The sequence below is a fragment of the Somniosus microcephalus genome, chromosome 23 (assembly GCF_052327205.1).
Source record: "Somniosus microcephalus isolate GS21.2 chromosome 23, FLI_Smic_1.0, whole genome shotgun sequence".
Lineage (NCBI taxonomy): Eukaryota > Metazoa > Chordata > Chondrichthyes > Squaliformes > Somniosidae > Somniosus > Somniosus microcephalus.
Window position 1 is genome coordinate 65,672,175 of NC_141009.1, and position 21,402 is coordinate 65,693,576.

General features: G+C 49.1%; 1 pseudogene across 1 annotated transcript in view; it reads left to right on the forward strand.

Annotated features, from left to right (window-relative positions):
• The first annotated feature begins 590 nt into the window (after positions 1-590).
• LOC147101928 (zona pellucida sperm-binding protein 4-like) overlaps positions 591-21,402 on the forward strand; it is a 92,217-nt pseudogene continuing 71,405 nt past the window's right edge. The window contains exon 1 of the transcript XR_015073318.1: positions 591-780. The product of XR_015073318.1 is annotated as a zona pellucida sperm-binding protein 4-like (transcript). The remainder of the gene's footprint in view (positions 781-21,402) is intronic.

Consider the following 21,402-nt stretch of genomic DNA (forward strand, 5'->3'; position numbering starts at 1 on the left):
GAAAAAAGAGAAAAAAAAAAAAAGGGTATATATCTAAGAAAAAAACAAACGACTAAAATGAGCTGGGAAATGACATATCCTGAGCAATGCAAAAAAAAGAGTACAAAGGAAAAACACAAGGACAAAACACTCAAAAATAACCCAGAGACCCTCTACGTTGACTACACCTCACACAAAGGGATTAGGATGAAGAACAACCTCCTATTCTACACCGATTCCATTACCTCATGGAAGGAGACCTTACAAAAACACTACACATACGTCGCCAGTGAAGGTAATGGCAACGGAGGCAGACTGAAAATAGGTAAAGATAAAAACCTAGATAAAGATGACCCCCTGTTAACCATAAGCTACTACACCACAGGAAAGATCATGATACAGGGGAATGTAGAAAATCTGAACTCCTTCGAAAATGATTACCCCCAGTTGAAAACTAAGGCAGCCACAAAGAAGACAAATGAACAGGAGACAATAGAGATTCGACCAGAGGATGAGGAGAGACAAGCGGAAGAAGAAGAAGAGAGACAAGCAGAGGCAATCACCTCCCTGCCCATCTCCCCCCCCCCCCCACACCTCTCAACGCAAACACAATGCTGAAGGAGAATCTGTCCGCACTAGAACTCGAGTTCACCGAATACAGAGAAACACATGCCAAGAATTGGAAGGAGGAACTCAAGCAGATGAAAACGGAAAACGAGTCCACCATCCACAAGATGAGAAATGAGATCACAGAACTCCGTACTCGGCTGAACCAAACGATGGAGGCCTTGGAAAGGCTCAGTAAGCAACTCAAAACTCTTAAGGTCCAAAAACTTGATGACACAAAAGCAACACACACAAGGACACAGAACCCGACGGAGACCACCCCACACAAGAACACATCGAAAGCCACAAACCCCGCCCCTGCCACACAGCATACCTCAGAAACCCAACCAACAACCAGCCGCCAGTCGAGTCATGCCCAGACTACGGCTACCCAGTCCTCACGCACAGGAACACCAAAACCGACAGATACACCCCCAAAAGAGGACACATCAAAAGCCCCAAACCCCGCTCCTACCACACAGCATACCCCAGAAACCCAACCAACAACCAGCCCTCAGCCGAGTCATGCCAAGACTATGGCTACCCAGTCCTCACGCACAGGAACACTAAAAACATCAGACACACCCCTAAACGGGGACACACCGAAAGCCCCAAACCCTACTCCTGCCACACTACATACCCCAGAATCCCAGCCAACAACCAGACATCAGCCGAGTCCTACCCAGACTACTGTTACTGTTACCCAGTCTGAAAAACCAGCCTATCAGGCAGTTGTGCTGACCGACTCCAACGGAAAGTTCCTAGACCCCCAGAGACTGTCCCCAGGCCATCAAGTCCTGAAAAAATGGTGCACCAACACAGACCAAGCAATAAAGATCCTGAACAAAGAATCCCTTGGAAGCCCCAAATGGATTGTGATCCACACAGGCACGAACGACCTATACACCCTACGGCAAGATACTGCTATGGCAATGAGCAAGATGGCAGGAGAGGCCAGCAAGGAATTCCCCGTGACACGGATCGTGATCTCCACACTACTGCCCAGAAAGGACACCGCAGCCCATATAATCCACAACACCAACAGGGAGATAGACGAGAGATGTTCTGTATTCCCCAACGTCTACCTGGCCCATCATCCAAACATCAACACAAGGGACCTCTATGACAAAATACATCTACTCAAACAGCGGATGTGGGTCTTCGCAAAAAACCTCATAAACACTGCCAAAAACCGCAACCATCCCACCCCCCCTACCATTGGGAGCCGTAACCCAAACAGGACCACCAATGCCCACCCCCCCATACAAAACCAACAACAGAACCGTAGTTTTGTTACGGACCCCAGACCCCCCTCTAGACCACAGACTTTTGACCAAGAACTGGAAAATATCATGAAGATGATGAACATCCTGATAGAAAGCCGAAGAGGAATGCACTAAATTATCAATACTGCTAAGTTATCATTATCATTATTGTTATTTTATCATTACCAATAATAGTATTAGATAGATATATGTGCATGCCTCATACTAAACCGTAATTAAGCATTATAGAAAATAGTGTTTCCACACTCATCCCACAAAATAGGTCCATTTTATTTTATTTTATTTTATTCTATTTTGTTTTTAAACTATATAAATGCGCTCTTTCCACATAAGCTGCTGGAATATCCAGGGTCTCCGCTCCTCAACTTTTGGGATGAAGAGTACAGACCCTGAATTCCTAAAAGCCATAAAAGACATTGATATAATTGTGTTAACAGAAACATGGTACCAAAAGGACGTGCCGACCCACTGCCCACCAATGTACCACAAAATCACTGTGCCCTCAGTAAAGAACACTAAGACACGCAAAGGCAGAACCTCCGGGGGAATATTGGTGTGGTATAAAGGAGAACTGGACAAACATATCTCACCGGTAAAACAGGGAAAATCACACGTATGGCTAAAACTAGATAAAAATATAGGAATAGCAAAAAAAGATGTTTACTTATGTGCGATATACATACCCCCAATAGAATCTCCATATTTCGAAGAGGAGCTATTTGATACTCTCCACACCGAAATCAGCCATTTCCAGGCCCAAGGAAAGGTGATAATATGTGGGGACCTAAATGCAAGGACCGGCTGTGAACCTGACTCCATAGACCCACAGGGAAACAACCATGTGTTTGGCCAGACCCCCTTAGATATCACACCAGCCATCGCAAATCGGAACAACCTTGATCGGGAAATAAATAAAAGCAGTAGGGAGGTATTGCAACTCTGCCGAGCCTTGGGCCTGTACATAGTTAACGGTAGATTCAGAGGGGACTCCTTAGGGAGACTCACATATTCCTCAACTCTTGGGTCCAGTGTGGTGGACTATACAATCACTGACCTGGACCCCTGCGATATCAACTCATTCACTGTCAGGCAGCAATCCCCCCTCTCAGGCCATAACCAAATAAATGTGTATCTTAAACTTTCTGCCCAAACCACAGACACAAAAAAGGAACCCAGTAAGCTCCATAAAATAAACCAGACATACAGATGGGCCCCAGACAGTGGAGAAAAATTCATCACAGCACTAAATTCACCTGATCTCACAAGTAAAATAGCAATATTTAAAGAAAATCTATATGAGATCACCAGAGATGGTGTAAACATGGCCATAGAGGATATAAATATGATCTTCCATGAGGCAGCTGTAAAAGCCGACCTTGTGAAACAGAAGAGGAAACGTTACAAAAGACAAAATAAAAATAAGAAATGGTTTGACCAAGAATGCAAAAATGTCAGAAAAGACCTGAGAAAAATATCAAACCAAAAGCATCGCCAACCAAACAATCCGGACCTACGTATTAGATACAATGAAACCCTCAAAAGATATAAACACACCATTAGGAACAAAACACAAAACTATACCCACAAAATACTCGAAGAAATTGAAAACTCCACTAACCCAAAACAATTCTGGGGAATATGGAATGACCTAAGTACAACACAAACGCAAGCACTACCAATCCAAGATGGCGACATCTGGAGAACACATTTTGAAAACCTCTACAAAGACATCCCAATAAACGAAACAAACCCAAGTCAACATCATGTCACAGAAAAACTCCACACATTAGAAGCAACAATTAAAGACAACCAAAACCCTCTAGACTCCCCAATCACGTGGAAAGAACTGGCCACCAAAACAAAATCTCTCCACCTAAAGAAAGCATGTGGCCCAGACAACATCAAAAATGAAATGCTCAAGTTCAGCAATATAGAGATGCAGGGTGCGATACTCAAGCTATTCAACACTATATTGCGTTCAGGCTGTTTTCCCGATATCTGGTGCCAAGGACTAATCTCTCCCATATACAAAAGTGGAATCAAATCAGACCCAAATAAGTACCGCGGCATCTGTGTCAACAGCTGTCTAGGGAAGTTATTCTGCAGTATACTAAATAGTAGATTACTTGAATTTCTTAACGAACATAATATCCTCAGAAAAAACCAGATAGGCTTTCTTCCAAAACACCGCACCACCGACCATATCTATACCCTTCACACCCTCATTGGAAAACATATACACCAAACGAAAAATGGGAAAATATTCGCCTGTTTCATCGACTTCAAGAAAGCCTTTGACTCTATATGGCACGAAGGGCTCTATTATAAACTTCTTCAATGTGGAATAGGGGGAAAGGTCTACGACCTTATTAAATCAATGTATCTTAAAAATAAATGCGGGGTCAAAATTGGAGACAAACGCACCGACTTCTTCACCCAGAGAAGAGGCGTCCGGCAGGGCTGCAATTTGAGCCCGACCCTGTTCAACATATACATAAATGAATTAGCAGACATGCTGGATCAAAGCGAGTCACCAGGTCTCCGTCTCCTGGATGGAGAAGTGAAATCCCTGTTCTATGCGGACGACCTGGTTCTGCTGTCTCCCACTGAACAGGGATTACAGCAACAACTAGACCTACTCGACAAATACTGCCAAAATTGGGCTCTAACAGTAAATCTAAAGAAAACAAACATCATGATTTTTCAAAAAAGACCCAGATGTCAGGAAAACAAATACCAATTCACTCTCAGTGATACCACTATAGAACACACTATGAGCTACACCTACCTGGGTCTAACTATTACAGCGTCAGGGAGCTTCAACATAGCAGTGAATGCACTAAAAGAAAAAGCCCGAAGAGCCCTATATGCAATAAAAAGAAAATTCTACAACATCCAAATCCCAATCAAAATCTGGCTCAAAATATTTGACAGCATAATCCTGCCCATTGCACTGTACGGTAGCGAAGTATGGGGTCCACTAAATCACCAAAGCTACACTAAATGGGAAAAACACACAATAGAAGCCCTACATGCAGAATTCTGCCGAAGCATCCTTCGCATCCAAAGGAAAACGCCAACAAATGCATGCAGAGCCGAACTAGGCAGATACCCACTGATAATAAACATCCAAAAACAAGCACTAAACTTCATAAATCACCTCAAATCTAGCTCCCCAGACACCCTTCATTTCAAAGCCTTTCAGACCCAAGAGCTAAACCCAGAAAAGAGTCACCTGAGTCAGCTACTACTGAAACTAAGTACTCAGCCGGACCCTGACCAGCCTCAGACCAACACAGCCGTCCAAACACCAATCCGAGTAAACCAAATCATTAAAAAATGCAAAGAAACCTACCTGGAACATTGGAACAAAGTAACCGAAAGCCAAAGCAGATTAGAATGTTACCGGGCCCTAAAAAGAGAATATAAACTGGCAGACTACCTCTCGACCATCAGAGACACAAAACAGAGACAGACCCTCACCAGGTACAGACTAAGCGACCACCAACTAGAAATTGAAAAAGGCAGATACAAAAAAACCTGGCAGCCTAGAGAGAATAGAATTTGCGATCAATGTCTGTCAGGCGAGGTTGAAACAGAAATGCATTTCCTCCTAAAATGCGAAAAATTCACCACACCAAGAAACATATTACTCAACACGTTAAGCCAAACAACCCCAGAATTCAAGGAATTGGATGACGTGTCAAAACTAAGATTAGTCCTGGGAGAAGGAGACAGACCATACCTGGGGGCGAAATATGTAACAACATGTCACAACCTGAGAACTGTTTAAAGTTAAGAATGTTTAAAACTAATATTGAAAGTACCAAATGTAATACAAAGACTGTATAAAATTAATATTGTTTATAAGTAATATTGTATGTAACCAACAAATGTCAAAAGAATATTTAGAAAACTGTAACTTTTTACGATGTTAGCTTTGGCAATATGGTTCTCTGTAAACTTTCATGCCAATAAAGCATTTAAATTGGAAAAATTGGAAAAAATTGGAGTAGTGGTGAAGGGATATTTCTCAGACTGGAGGGAGGTTTACAGTGGTGTCCCCCAGGGGGCGGTATTGGGACCACTGCTCTTCTAGAGATCTATTACTGACCTGGACTTGGGTAAAGGAGGCATCATTTCAGAGTTTGCAGATGACACCAAACTCAGAAATGTAGTAAACAGTGAGGAGGATAGTAACAGATTTCAGGAGGACAGAGAGAGATTGGTGAAATGGGCACACACATGGCCGATGACATTTAATGCAGAGAAGTGTGAAGTGTTTCATTTTAGGAGGAAAAATGAGCAGAGGCAATATGGACTAAATGGTACCGTTTTAAACGAATGCAGGAACAGAGAGATCTGGGGGTGTACGTATCACGAATCTTTGAAGTTCATATGGCTCTTAAAAATCCTTTGCTTTATAAATAAAGGGACAAAGTAAAGGAAGTAATGGTAAAGCTTCAAAAATCACTGGTTAGGCCTTAGCTGTAGTATTGCATCCAGTAATGGGCACCGCACTTTAGGGAGGATGTCCAAGCCTTCGAGAGGGTGCAGAGGAGATTTACTGGAATGGTTCCAGGGATGAAAGTCTTCCGTTATGTGGAGAGACTGCAGAAACTGAGGGTTTTTCTCCTTAGAGCAGAGAAGGTTAATGGAAGATTTAATAGAGATGTTCAAAATTATGAGGGGTTTTCATAGAGATTATATGAAGAGACTGTTCCCACTGGCAGTAGGGTCAGCAACAAGAGGACGCTGATTTCAAACAATTGCCAAAGACCAGGGGGGAGATGAGGAGAATTTGTTTACACAGCGAGTTGTTGTGGTCTGGAATGCGCTGCCTGAAAGGATGACGGAAGCAGATTCAGAAATACCACTCCCAAGGTAATTGGATATGTGCTTGAACAGGAGCAATTAGCAGGGCCATGGGGAAAGAGCAGGGACTGGGATTTATTGGATAGCTCTTTCAAAGGCCGACACAAACACGATGGGCCGAACAGCATCCTTTGGTGCTGTATCACTCTGATTCCAGGAGATGGGGTCTCTGAGAGGGGTTAGGTGTGGTGCTGAATCAATGTTCCCCAATGTCCACGGGATGGAAGCTGCCTCGCTGCACCGCAAGGTACCGAGTCTCTCATTGACACAAACAACACGATTATCATTTAGAATTATAGGTTTCTCGAGTTAATGAGACTCGGTGTCTAAATTCTATTAGTGCTGCCTCCTTAAGAGGGACACTTGTGGAGCTGACTCTTCTCATTACCGGCAATTGCCAATTTAAAGTCAACTACAATTTCCACACTTTTGTACTCTATACCTCTATTTATGAAGCCCAGAATCCCGTAAGCCTTTTTAACTGCTTTCTCAACCTGTCCTTCCACCTTCAACGATTTGTGCACACATACCCCCAGGTCTCTCTGTTCCTGCACCCCCTTCAGGATTGTACTGATATGCCTATCAATTAGTCCAATAAAAGGCGACGAGTTAAGAACGTAACTGAAGGTTTTTATTGACTAAATAACAGAGCCCACCCTCGTGGGTGATCCGATCCAACAGGGAGGAATACTAGCCAGTCAGCTACCTTTATACCTGGGCAGGTAGGTGGAGCCATGGGCGGAGTCGGAGGTGGTCAGCCCAGGTATAACAGTGCGACAAGAGGCGACCTCGTGTGGTGATGTAACAGTGCGAACAGTGAGAACAATATACAGTGATAACTATAAAAGTGGTCTACCACATTCACCCCTTGTTTAGATTAGAGTCCGGCGGGGTGAAGTGTATTACCAGCTCTGGTATGTCAGTCTGTCCGGAGGCCTCGTTAGCCTCTCCGATCGTCGCAGCGGCGGTGTTGCATTATCCGGTGTTAAAGCTGGTGTCTGTGTCGTCGGCGAAGGCTCGTGGGGTTCCGGCATGCCGTCTACCTGGGCTGGACTCGGGGGGTTGGGAGGGGGGGTGAGGGTGCGAGGTCTCGTAAGGAGACAGTGTCCTCCCGCCCGTCTGGGTAAGCCACATAGGCGTACTATGGGTTGGCGTGCAGGAGGTTCACCTTCTCGACCAGGGGGTCCGTTTTATGGGCCCTCACGTGCTTTCGCAGCAAGACGGGCCCCGGAGAGGTCAGCCAGGTTGGTAGGGTGGTTCCCGTAGTCGACTTCCTGGGGAAGACAAACATTCGATCATGGGGGGTGGTGTTAATGGCAGTGCAAAGTAGTGACCGGATGGAGTGCAGCGCAATCGGGAGGACTTCTTGCCAGCGGGAGGTTGGGAGGCCCTTAGACTTTAAGGCTAAGAGGGTGGCCTTCCATACCGTCGCGTTCTCTCTTTCCACCTGGCCGTTCCCTCGGGGGTTATAGCTGGTGGTCCTGCTTGCTGCAATACCCCTCTCCAGTAGGAACTGACGGAGTTCCTCGCTCATGATGGAGGCGCCCCGGTCACTATGTATATAGTTCGGGAACCCGAACAAGGCGAAGAGTTTGTTCAGGCATTTAATGACCGTGTTACTGGTCATGTCTGGGCAGGGGAAGGCAAAGGGGAAACGGGAGTACTCATCAACGATGTTGAGGAAGTACACATTACGGTCAGATGACGGTAGGGGGCCCTTGAAGTCGATGCTCAGGCGCTCGAAGGGGCGGGTGGCCTTGATCAGGCTTGCTCTGTCCGGCCTATAGAAGTGCGGTTTGCACTCAGCGCAGATCTGGCAGTTCCTGGTCATGGTCCTGACCTCCTCGATGGAGTATGGCAGGTTGCGGGCCTTAATGAAGTGGTAAAGTCTGGTGACCCCGGGGTGGCAGAGGTCATTGTGGAGGGTCTGAAGTCTATCACTTTGCGCGCTGGCGCATGTAATTCGTGAAAGAGCATCAGGGGGGTCGTTCAGTTTACCGGGCCGGTACAAGATCTCATAATCGTAGGTGGAAAGCTCGATTCTCCACCTCAAGATTTTGTCGTTCTTGATCTTGCCCCTCAGCTTGTTATTAAACATGAAGGCAACCGAGCGTTGGTCGGTGAGGAGGGTAAATCGTTTGCCTGCCAAGTAGTGCCTCCAGCGCCGTACTGCCTCCACAATTGCCTGGGCTTCCTTCTCGACTGACGAGTGTCGGGTCTCGGGGCCCTGTAGGGTCCTTGAGAAGAAGGCTACCGGCCTACCCTCCTGGTTAAGGGTAGCGGCTAGGGCGAAGTCGGATGCATCGCTCTCCACTTGGAAGGGGATTGACTCATCCACTGCGTGCATTGTGGCCTTGGCTATGTCTCCCTTAATGAGGGAGAAGGCCGCGCACGCCTCTTCCGTGAGGGGGAAGGATGTGGCTTTCAGGAGTGGTCTGGCTTTGTCCGCATAATTGGGTACCCATTGGGCATAGTAGGCGAAAAGCCCCAGGGTTCTCCTAAGTGCTTTTGGACAGTGGGGGAGGGGTAGCTCCATGAGGGGGCGCATTCTTTCGGGGTCGGGGCCGATGACTCCGTTCTCTACTACACAGCCAAGGATGGCAAGGCGCGCGGTGTTAAACACGCATTTCTCCTTATTGTAGGTGAGGTTCAGCCGTTGGGCCGTACGGAGGAATTTCTCCAGATTCACGTCATGGTCCTGCCGGTCGCGGCCGCAGATGGTGACGTTATCTAGATAGGAGAAGGTGGCCTGTAGTCCGTTCTGGTCAACCATCCGGTCCATCTCCCGTTGGAAAACCGAGACCCCGTTGGTGACACCAAAGGGGACCCTAAGGAATTGGTAGAGGCAGCCATTCGCCTCGAAGGCGGTGTACTGGCGGTCCTCCGGGCTGATGGGGAGTTGGTGGTAGGCCGACTTAAGGTCGATGGTCGAGAATACGCGGTATTGTGCAATCTCATTGACCATGTCAGATATGCGGGGGAGGGGGTATGCGTCCAGCTGGGTGTATCTGTTTATGGTCTGGCTGTAGTCGATAACCATGCGATTTTTGTCGCCGGTCTTGACTACCACCACCTGGGCACGCCAGGGGCTGCTGCTCCCCTCAATAATGCCCTCTTTCAGGAGTCGCTGCACCTCAGAGCTAATGAAGGCTCTGCCCCAGCGCTGTACCGCCTGCTCTTAGTAGCGACAGGTTTGCAGTCGGGGGTGAGGTTAGCGAACAGGGGAGGTGGCGGTACCTTGAGGGTGGATAGGCTGCAGGTGTTACGCGGTGGGCGGTTTTGCATCCGCTGGTTGTCGACTGTGAGTGGGGGGAGGGGTCCACCGTATGCTAGGGTGACACTTTGGAGGTGGGATTGGAAGTCCAGCCCTAGTAGGACGGCGGCGCAGAGCTGGGGGAGGACGAGGAATTTAAAGTTTTTATACTCCGTACCCTTAACCGACAGGGTCACAACACAGTAGCCGCTGATGTCCGTGGCGTGGGACCTCGATGCCATCGAGATTCGGTTGCACGTTGGCAGGACAGGGAGGGAGCAGTGGCTCACCGTGTCTGGGTGGATGAAGCTTTCCGTGCTTCCGCTGTCGAACAGGCAGGTCGTGGCGTGGCCGTTCACTTTGATGTCCATCATCGACTTAGACAGGTGATGCGGGCAGGCTTGATCCAGGGTGACGGAGGCTAGTGTGTAGTTGAGCGAGTCGTCTGCGGGTGAGGCGGTCGTCGGGTCCGGAGGCACGGTGGCAGTCGAGCGTGGTGGGTAAAATGGCGTCTCCCACGAGGTTGGACAAAATGGCGGAGGAGATGGCTGCCCCCATAACTCACATGAGGCACTGTTGGGGTCGGTTGCCTTGATCAAAGATGGCCGCCCCCATGACTCACGTGATTGGATGCAGGCCTCTGTTGCCTTGAAGGAAGATGGCCGCCCCCACAGCTCGCATGAGGCACTGCTGGCTTCTGAGGATCCACTTCTGCAGGCCTTAGCAAGGTGGCCTTTCTTCCTGCAGGTTGAGCAGGTGGAGTTCCTGGCGGGGCAGCGCGACCTCGGGTGTTTCTCTTGGCCGCAGAAGAAGCAGCCGGCGGCCCGATCGCGGGGGTCAGAGGTCGCAGCCGGTACCGGGGGTGGCGGTCCCGATTGGGCCCGGGACGCCGACGCTGAGGTAGGTCCCGGGGGCGGCGCAGTGAAGGGTATTGCGGTAGTGGTCGGGCCCGAGTCCCAGGGTCGCGGGCAGTACCTGGAAAACGCTTCCTGGTCCCGATGGGCCACCTCCAGGGAGAGAGCGAGGGCTGCAGCTTTTTCCAGGTCGAGGTCCTTTGCTTCCAGTAATCGCTGCCGTGAGTAGTCGGACCGCAGGCCTTTCACGAAGGCATCGCGGACGTTGTCTTCCGTATTTTCTGCCGCCGTTACTGCTTTAAAGTTACAGTCTCTGCCGAGTGCTTGTAGCACCCGTAAAAATTCCTCCACCGGCTCCCCTGGCAGTTGCGGGCGGGACCTTAGGAGGTGCCTAGTATACATTGAATTTACCGGGGTTTGGTACTGTCTTTTCAGCCGGTTGATGGCGTCCTCGTATGTTTTAAGGTCCCGGATGAGCGCGAATACTTTAGGGCTCAGTTGGGCGTTCAGAGCTCTCAGCTTGGATCTCTGAGGCACGCCGGACTCTTCCAGGTAGGCTTCGAAGCAGCCCAGCCAGTGTTCGAAGTCGAGGGCTGAGTTTGCTGCCTGAGGGTTTAGATCCAGGTACGGTGGTCTGAGGGCTCGCAGCCAAGCCGGCTGATGTGGCTGTTGTAGCTCGGCGTCTAAAGGCTGCTGGGCGTCTGGCGGATTAGACATCTTAAAATTTAGTCAATAAAATTGATATGCCTATCAATTAGTCCAATAAAAGGCGGCGAGTTAAGAACGTAACTGAAGGTTTTTATTGACTAAATAACAGAGCCCACCCTCGTGGGTGATCCGATCCAACAGGGAGTAATACTAGCCAGTCAGCTACCTTTATACCTGGGCAGGTAATGGGCGGAGTCGGAGGTGGTCAGCCCAGGTATAACAGTGCGACAAGAGGCGACCTCGTGTAGTGATGTAACAGTGAGAACAGTGAGAACAATATACAGTGATAACTATAACAGTGGTTTACCACACAGTGTACACCACGGAAGCTGAGCAGCTACCCCACAGGGGATACACGGCAAATGTGATCATGAGTGGGGCACCACTCTGCATGGAGGTGGATTCAGGCTCAGCGTGTTCGTTGATAAGTGAAGAGACTTACAATAGGCTGTGGCCAAGTGAACCCCCGGCGATGGCTCAGGTCAGTGGCGTGCTACGGCAGTGGTCCCAAGCTCAACTCCAAGTGCTGGGTATGATTCATGTGGAAGTTAAGTATCAGCACAAGCCTGCTGGGCAGAGATTGGTTTGAGCCCCTCGGTATTGAAGTGACAGGAGTACACACAGTACAGCGACAGCCCATAATGCCTATGTTGGAGAACTATGAAGAGGTTTTTGGTGAGTTCGGGGCCTGTCAGGGACCGCCAGTCTCAATCGAAGTTGACCCAGGGGTAGCGCCTAAGTTCTTCAAGGCGCGACCAGTTCCTTTTGCATTGTGCAAGAAGGTGGATGAGGCACTGGATAAGCTGGTGAACCAAGGGGTTCTCTTGCCAGTGAAGAACTCCCGTTGGGCCACCCCTATCGTGCCCATTGCAAAGAAGGATGGGGGCCTGCGAATCTGTGGAGATTACAGATGTACGGTTAATACTGCTGTGTTACCAGATGTGTATTCCTTACCAACAGTTACAGAGCTGTTTTCAACACTGGCTGGAGGCACTCTGTTCACCAAGCTGGATCTCAAGCAAGCATACCAGCAATTGGTCCTGGATGAAGAGTCAGCCGAGCTGTTGACAATCAACACCCACAGAGGACTTTCCGAGCCACAAGGCTGCAGTTTGGGGTGTCTACGGCTGTGGCAATCTTTCAGAGGTTCATGGATACCCTGTTGGCTGGTGTTCCTGGAGTTCAGTCTTACTTGGATGACATACTGATTACAGGCAAGACACAGGAAGCCCATGATGAGCGGCTGCAGGAAGTACTACGCTGGCTGGCTGAGGTAGGACTACGCCTTCAGAAGGAGAAATGTGTGTTCGCTGCCAATGGGGTGGAGTTCTTGGGATTCCGAGTGGACAAAGACGGTGTGCATCCGACTACGGAGAAGGTGGAGGCTATCAGAAGCGCTCCCACCCCCAAGAACAAGACCGAACTGCAGGCATTCCTCGGACTGTTAAACTTCTACAGTTGTTTTCTCAAGGGCAAAGCCACAATCTTAGAGCCACTGCACAGGCTGTTAGACCAAGCAACATAGATACATAGATACATAGAAGATAGGAGCAGGAGTAGGCCATTCGGCCCTTCGTGCCTGCTCCGCCATTTAATGAGATCATGGCTGATCCTTTAATTCAGTATCCCGTCCCCGCCTTCTCTCCGTAACCCTTAACCCCTTTTGCCCGTAGAAATATATCTAATTCCCTCTTAAATATATTTAATGAGCTGGCATACACTGCCCTCTGTGGCAATGAGTTCCACAGGTTCACCACTCTCTGAGTGAAGAAATTCCCCCTCATCTCTGTCCTAAATGGTTTAGCCCTTATCCTTAAATTATGTCCTCTAGTTCTGTTCTCACCCGCCAAGGGAAACATTCCTTCTGCATCCAGTCTGTCTAGAACCTGTCAGAATTTTATACACTTCTATGAGGTCCCCTCTCAATCTTCTAAACTCCAGTGTGTACATCCCTAAACTACATAGTCTCTCCTCATAGGTCATTCCCGCCATTCCTGGTATCAGCCTGGTGAATCGCCGCTGCACCCCCTCCATGGCAAGAACATCCTTCCTCAGATGAGGCGACCAAAACTGTACACAGTACTCGAGGTGTGGTCTCACCAGTGCCCTGTACAGCTGCAGCAAGGTATCCCTGTTCCTGTATTCTAACCCTTTTGCTATGAAGGCCAGCATACCGTTTGCCTTCTTGACCGCCTGTTGCACCTGCATGCTCGCCTTCAGTGACTGGTGTACAAGAACACCCAGGTCTCTCTGTACTTCCCCCTCTCCCAATCTATTGCCATTTAAATAATAATTTGCCCTCCCGTTCCTGCACCCAAGGTGGATAACTTCGCACTTGTCCACATTATAGTGCATCTGCCATTTATCCGCCCAATCGCCCAGTCTGTCCAAATCGCTCTGGAGCTTCCTGGTCTCTTCCTCTGAGCCCACCCCCCCTCCTAGTTTAGTGTCGTCTGCAAATTTGGAAATGCTGCATCCGACTCCCTGATCCAGGTCATTAATGTAAATTGTGAACAGCTGGGGGCCCAGGACAGATCCCTGTGGTACCCCACTTGTTACTGCCTGCCATTCAGAAAATGAGCCGTTTATTCCAACTCTCTGTTTTCTATCTGACAGCCAGTTCCCTATCCACGCCAAAACTTTCCCCTTTATCCCATGAGCCTCAATTTTCCATGCTAATCTTTTATGTGGGACCTTATCGAAGGCCTTTTGGAAGTCCAGGTACACCACATCTACTGGCTCTCCCCCATCTATTCTACCAGTTACTCCCTCAAAAAATTCCAATAGATTAGTCAAGCACGATTTACCCTTTGTAAATCCATGTTGACTCTGTCCTATCCTGTCCCCATTTGCTAAGTGCTCCGCTATTTCATCCTTAATGATGGACTCCAGCATTTTGCCCACAACTGATGTAAGGCTTACAGGTCTGTAATTACCTGCTTTTTCCCTACCCCCCTTTTTGAATAGTGGGGTAACGTTAGCTACCCTCCAATCCATCGGCACTGTTCCCGAGTCTAATGAATTCTGAAAAATCATCCTTAGTGCATCCGCTATCAGTGGAACTGGACCTCAGCTCACGAAACAGCCTACAGACAGGCAAAGGAACTGCTACAAGCAGATAAGGTTCTGGCATACTATGATGAAAACAAGCCATTGGTGTTGGTGTGTGATGCCTCACCATACGGGCTGGGAGCTCTGTTGGGTCTATGTGACTCTGTTGGGTCACATAGAGCCAGATTGCCGGGACGCGCCTATCAGTTTTGCCTCAAGAATACTCTCAACAACAGAACGTAATTACGCCCAGATTGACAAGGAGGCCCTAGCCATCATATTTGGGGTAAAGAAGTTCAGCCAGTACCTGTTAGGGAGACAGTTCATCATCTACACAGACCACAAGCCACTCTTGGGGCTCCTGCATCACTCCAAGCCCATGCCCCAGATCATCACATCCAAGGGGCTGTGGTGGAAAGGGTGGGCAGCTTTAAGTTCCTCGGAGTCCACATCACGGAAGACCTCTCCTGGTCCCTCAATACCTCCTCTTTGGTGAAGAAGGCCCAGCAGCGCCTATATTTCCTAAGGAGGCTGAAGGGGTGCAACCTTTCACCCCGGATCCTCTCTAACTTTTACCGCTGCACAATAGAGAGCATCCTGATGAACTGTATCACAGTGTGGTATAGCATCTTTCCCTCCTATGACCGGAAAGCCCTGCAGTGGGTAGTCAAAACTGCCCAACGCATTACTGGCACCCGGCTACCGACCATAGAGAACATCTACCAGAAACGCTGTCTACGGAGGTCATTGACCATCATCAAAGACCCTACCCACTCCAGCCACAGTTTGTTCGCCCCCCTGCCATCTGGGAGACGCTACAGATGCATTCGCACCCGCACGACCAGATTTAGGAACAGCTTCTTTCCCAGGGCTGTCATCCTACTGAACTCCACAAATAAACTCTAAAGCCTGCACATCTGTCAATGCACTTTATTATGTTTATGTTTATGTTACAAGCCAAATGTATGTTAAATGTCTTAACCAAAATGTACACTCTTGGGAGCCGCAAGCTTACATTTCATTGTACTGCACTTGTGCAGTAACAATGACAATAAAGTTGATTATTATTATTATTATTATTATATCACCGCGTATGCTTCGGTGGAGTCTGATGTTGGGGGCCTACAGTTATGAACTTTGCTACAGGCCTCAGAAGATGCTGGCTAATGCTGATGCTCTGAGTCGCTTGCCTTTGAACCGGCCGATGGCTGAGACGCCACCACCCCTGGAGGTGCTGCTACTGGAGGAGGTTCCGGACGCCCCACTCCATGCCCAGCGGATTGGCAGCCTCACACAGAAAGATCCAGTCTTATCACGGGTGCTACGCTGGCTGCTGCATGGCTGGCCCTCCAAGGTCCAGGAGGAGCATTTCAAGCCCTTCGTTCAGAGGCACCATGAACTGTCTGCACACAAGAACTGCGTGCTCTGGGGAAGCCGTGTGGTGGTTCCTGCCACCGCAAGAGAGGAGGTGCTGAAAATGCTGCATGACTCACACCCTGGGATTGTGCACATGAAGGCGTTGGCGAGAATCTATGTCTGGTGGCCGGGGTTGGACCGAGACATGGAGGAGGTGGTAAAGAGCTGTGAGACATGTCAGCTGACTCGCCAAGCCCATCCAAGGCTCCCCTTCACCCCTGGGAGTGGACCACTCGTAAATGGTCAAGACTCCACATTGACTTTGCAGGGCCATTTCAGGGGAAGGTCTTTTTGATAGTGGTGGATTCTCATTCGAAATGGCTGGAGGTGGCTATCATGAGCTCCATGACATCCAGTGCAGTGATCAACGCGTTGCGTTTGCTGTTTGCCACACCTGGGGTCCCCGACGTGCTGGTTTCGGACAATGGAGCAGCCTTCACGTCAGCGGAGTTCAAGGCTTTAGCTGGCAGAAACTGGATCCGCCATGTAACCACAGCGCCCTATCATCCCTCCTCTAACGGGCAGGCAGAGAGGATGGTGCAAACCACAAAAGAGGCACTGGTGAGGATATCGGTGGGGGACTGGCAAACCAGATTAGCCAGGTTCCTGTTATCACAGCATGAACCAGAGGGGAACCAATATCCTTGCGGGGAGGTTTGCTAGCACTGTTGGGGAGGGTTTAAACTAACTTGGCAGTGGGTTGGGGTACAGAGTGGAGCTATAGCAGGGGGTGATTTATGGCCAAATACAGAGGGAAAAACAAGTCAGCTGGGAAGGCAGGGCAAATATGTGAAGGCAAAAGAGAATATGGCACGGCTGGAAGGCATTTATTTTAATGCAAGGAGTATTGCAAATAAGGTGGATGAACTGAAGTTGTTGTTGAACACATGGGAGTACGATATTGTTGCGATCACGGAGACATGGTTGAGGGAGGGTCAGGACTGGCAGCTCAATATTCCGGGGTATAGAATCTTCAGGCGAGACAGAGGGGGGTGTAAAAGGGGAGGGGGTGTTGCAATATTAATTAAGGAGTCAATTACTGCTGTAAGGAGGGATGATATATTAGCGGGATCCTCTAATGAGGCCATATGGGTAGAACTTAAAAACAAAAAGGGGGCAAGCACTTTGCTGGGAGTGTACTATAGGCCCCCAAACAGTCAGGGGGAGATAGAGGAACAGATATGTAGGCAAATCTCAGAGAAGTGCGAAAATAATAGGGTAATAATAGTGGGGGATTTCAACTTCCCCAATATAAATTGGGACAGTCAGAGTGTGAAAGGCTTAGAGGGTGCAGAATTCTTAAAGTGCATCCAGGAGAGCTTTTTGAGCCAACATGTAGAAAGTCCTACAAGAGAGGGGGCGGTACTGGACCTAATTCTGGGGAATGTAGCCGGGCAAGTGGTGGAAGTATCAGTAGGAGAGCATTTTGGCGACAGTGACCATAATTCGGTGAGATTTAAGGTGGTCATGGAAAAAGACAAAGACGGCCCGGAAATAAGGGTTCTAAATTGGGGGAAGGCCGATTTTAATATGATAAGGCAGGATCTGGCCAAAGTGGACTGGGAGCAGCTGCTTATAGGAAAATCCACATCAAAACAGTGGGAGACTTTCAGAAGGGAAATAGAGAGAGTACAATGCCAACATGTTCCTGTAAAGGTCAAGGGTGGGACCAACAAGCAAAGGGAACCTTGGTTGACAAGGGATATACAAAAGTGCATTAGAAATAAAAGGGAGGCTTTTGGCAGTTACAAAAGACTAAAGACAGAAGAAGCCCTAGAGGAGTATAAAAAGTGCAGGGGCATACTTAAAAAAGAAATTAGGAGGGCGAGGAGGGGCCATGAAATAACACTGGCGAGCAAAATAAAGGAAAATCCTAAGATGTTTTATAAGTATATTAAGGGCAAGAGGATAACCAGGGAAAGTGTAGGGCCCATTAGGGACCAAAGTGGCAATCTGTGTGTAGAGCCAGAGGATGTAGGTGGGGTTTTAAATGAATTTTTTGCATCTGTGTTCACTATGGAGAAAGACGATGCAGACATAGAAATCGGGCAAGGGGACTGTGACATACTTGAACATATTAGCATCGAGAGGGAGGAGGTGCTAGCGGTTTTAGCAGGCCAAAAAGTGGATAAATCCCCAGGCCCGGACGAGATGTATCCCAGGTTGCTGTGGGAGGCAAGGGAGGAGATTGCAGGGGCTCTGACACTAATTTTCAGAACCTCTCTGGCCACAGGGGATGTACCAGAGGACTGGAGAACAGCTAACGTAGTACCATTATTCAAGAAGGGTAGCAGGGATAAACCAGGGAATTACAGGCCAGTGAGTCTAACATCTGTGGTGGGGAAATTATTGGAAAATATTCTGAGGGACAAAATTAATATCCACTTGGAGAGGCAAGGATTAATCGGGGATAGTCAGCATGGCTTTGTCAAGGGTAAATCATGTCTGACAATTTTCGAAGGGCTGACTAGTGGGGTGGATGAGGGAAATGCTGTGGATGTGGTTTACTTGGACTTCAGTAAAGCTTTCGATAGGTCCCGCATAGGAGACTGGTCAAGAAGGTAAGAGCCCATGGGATCCAGGGTGCCTTGGCGCGTTGGATCCTAAACTGGCTGAGTAGCAGGAGGCAGAGGGTGATGGTCGAAGGTTGCTTTTGTGACTGGAAGCCTGTGTCCAGTGGGGTACCTCAGGGATTGGTACTGGGTCCCTTATTGTTTGTGATCTACATAAATGATTTGGATGAGAATGTAAAAGGTATGATCAGTAAGTTCGCAGATGACACGAAAATTGGTGGGGTGGTAAATTGCGAGGAGGAAAGCCTCCGGCTACAGGACGATATAAACGGGTTGGTCAGATGGGCGGAAAAGTGGCAAATGGAATTTAACCCTGAAAAGTGCGAGGTGATGCATTTTGGACGGACAAATAAGGCAAGGGAATACACAATGAGTGGTAGGACCCTAGGAAGTACAGAGGGTCAGAGGGACCTTGGTGTACATGTACATAGATCCCTGAAGGCAGCGGAGCAGGTAGATAAGGTGGTTAAAAAGGCATATGGGACACTTGCCTTCATTAGCCGGGGCATAGAATATAAGAGCAGGGAGGTTATGATGGAGCTGTACAAAACGCTGGTGAGGCCACAGCTGGAGTACTGTGTGCAGTTCTGGTCGCCTCACTATAGGAAGGATGTGATTGCTTTGGAGAGGGTGCAGAGAAGATTCACCAGGATGTTACCTGGGATGGAGCGCCTCAGCTATGAAGAGAGGCTGGACAGGCTGGAGTTGTTTTCCTTGGAGCAGAGAAGGCTGAGGGGGGACCTGATTGAGGTGTACAAAATAATGAGGGGCATAGATAGGGTGGATAAAGAGGAACTTTTCCCCTTAGTAGGGGGGTCAATAACAAGGGGGCATAGTTTCAGGGTAAGGGGCAGGAGATTTAGAGGGGATTTGAGGAGGAACTTTTTCACCCAGAGGGTGGTTGGAATGTGGAACTCAATGCCTGATAGGGTGGTGGAGGCAGGAACCCTCACAACATTCAAGAAGCATTTGGATGAGCACTTGAAATGCCATCGCATACAAGGCTATGGACCAAATGCTGGAAAATGGGATTAGACTGGACAGGGATGGATGGGCGGCGCAGACACGATGGGCCGAAGGGCCTCTTTCTGTGCTGTAAAACTCTATGACTCTATGACTCTATGCTGATGGGTCGCCGGCTGGCGACTGCACTGGACCGGCTACACCCAGACTACAGGGTTGAGATGCACACAAAGCAAGAGGAGCTGGCTAAGAAGCACCAGGGCACTGCCAGGCAGTTCGAGCCGTCAGAGACTGTGTTTGCCCGTTGCTATGCAGGAGGAGACAAATGGATGCCTGCCGTGGTGGAGCAGGCCACGGGTCCCCTGTCGTACAGCGTCCGTACACCTGATGGCCAGCTACACAGACGCCACGTAGACCAGCTACGGAGTCATACTCCGGTGAGAGTAATAGAGACGTCACAGGCTAAGCCATTGTCTCCGCCACCTCTGCCAGGCAGTGACGGCCTGCTTCCTGCAACAACGACGGAAGCCACATCGACAGAAGGTGTCACGGAGTCATCAGCCACGGAGGAAGGTTTTCCTGCGGCTAGCAGTGCCACCCCGACTATGCCTGTCCAGCGGCGCTCAAGTAGGGTTAGATTCCGTCCCAGACGCCTGGAGGACTAAGGGGTTTTATCTGGGGGAAAGGAGTGTTGTGTTTTGAGTTTTGCTTCAATGAAGTTTGTCCCAGTTCCCGGGTGTTACCTGAAGGGGGTGCTGGGGAATAGTAAAAGGTTCATTCCGTCTCCTCTATTCATTACTGTTCGGTCAAGATGCAATAAGGGTTACACCCAGCATTAACTAGTCTGTCTCTTAAAGATGCCAATCAACCTGCTCTGCACTCTCACCATTTCCTGCTTTTATTTGAGAAGGTTGTATACTTGTGTCGCAGTCAGGGTCGTCACTCTATTTATCTGTGACCTCGGGAGTGTTAACTTGAGTCTGTGCCGTGATGCCTCACCCTGTGACAAGCAAGAATGCTTTTATTGTTAACGCCTTGCAGTGCTTTGAGTACAAGTTCAATTCAGTTTGCTAATGATTTAAAACAATTCCCTTTTGACACTGTACCATGACATACCGTCAGGGCTACGCTGATATATAAATTAGCTGAGGGTGTTTCCCTCTGGGATGATGCCTCCTGGATTCAGACATGCCAGTTTTACTGGTTTCTCACTTTCCTTCTTGGGCATTTGACATATTTAGCAAAGAAGCAAATTGAAACCAAAGAAATTAAAGGTATAACATTCAGATTATTTATGCATCCTCAAAGACCTTGTCCACTGATATTTTATTTTATTTTGGATTGTTTTTCTAGCCACAGTACCGAAAGTACTTTGGCCTAGAAATTCAGTTGGCGCCGTGCCAGGGCTTTAGCGCCGGAAATTTAGCGCCGGCGCTAAGTCCCCCTGCGCGCGCCAAAAATTCAGCAGCGCCGCGCCCAAACGGCTGCCGGCGCTACTAGAGGGTGTCAGCGCCTCGAAATGGGCGCTGACTGCCGCATTGCGGCGCAATTCCGGGGCTGCGGCACCCGATGCGGTGCGGCAGGCTGGGGAAGTGCAGGCCTCCTCCTTCAGTTAAGGAGGAGCTGCCTGCACCCGCCCGCTGGCCGTTCAAATGTTGTAAAAAATGAGCCCGGCACCTCGGACAAGTGCCGGGCTTGCAGGCCAGACGCATCTGTTCCGCAGGGGGGGGTGGAGGAGTCCGGGGAGGGAGGTGCGGGCAGGCGGCCGGCGGGAAAGCGGCCGGCCGCCGCGCGACCTTAATGCGCCGGCGCTAACTCCTGCAAGACTCGGTTGCCAA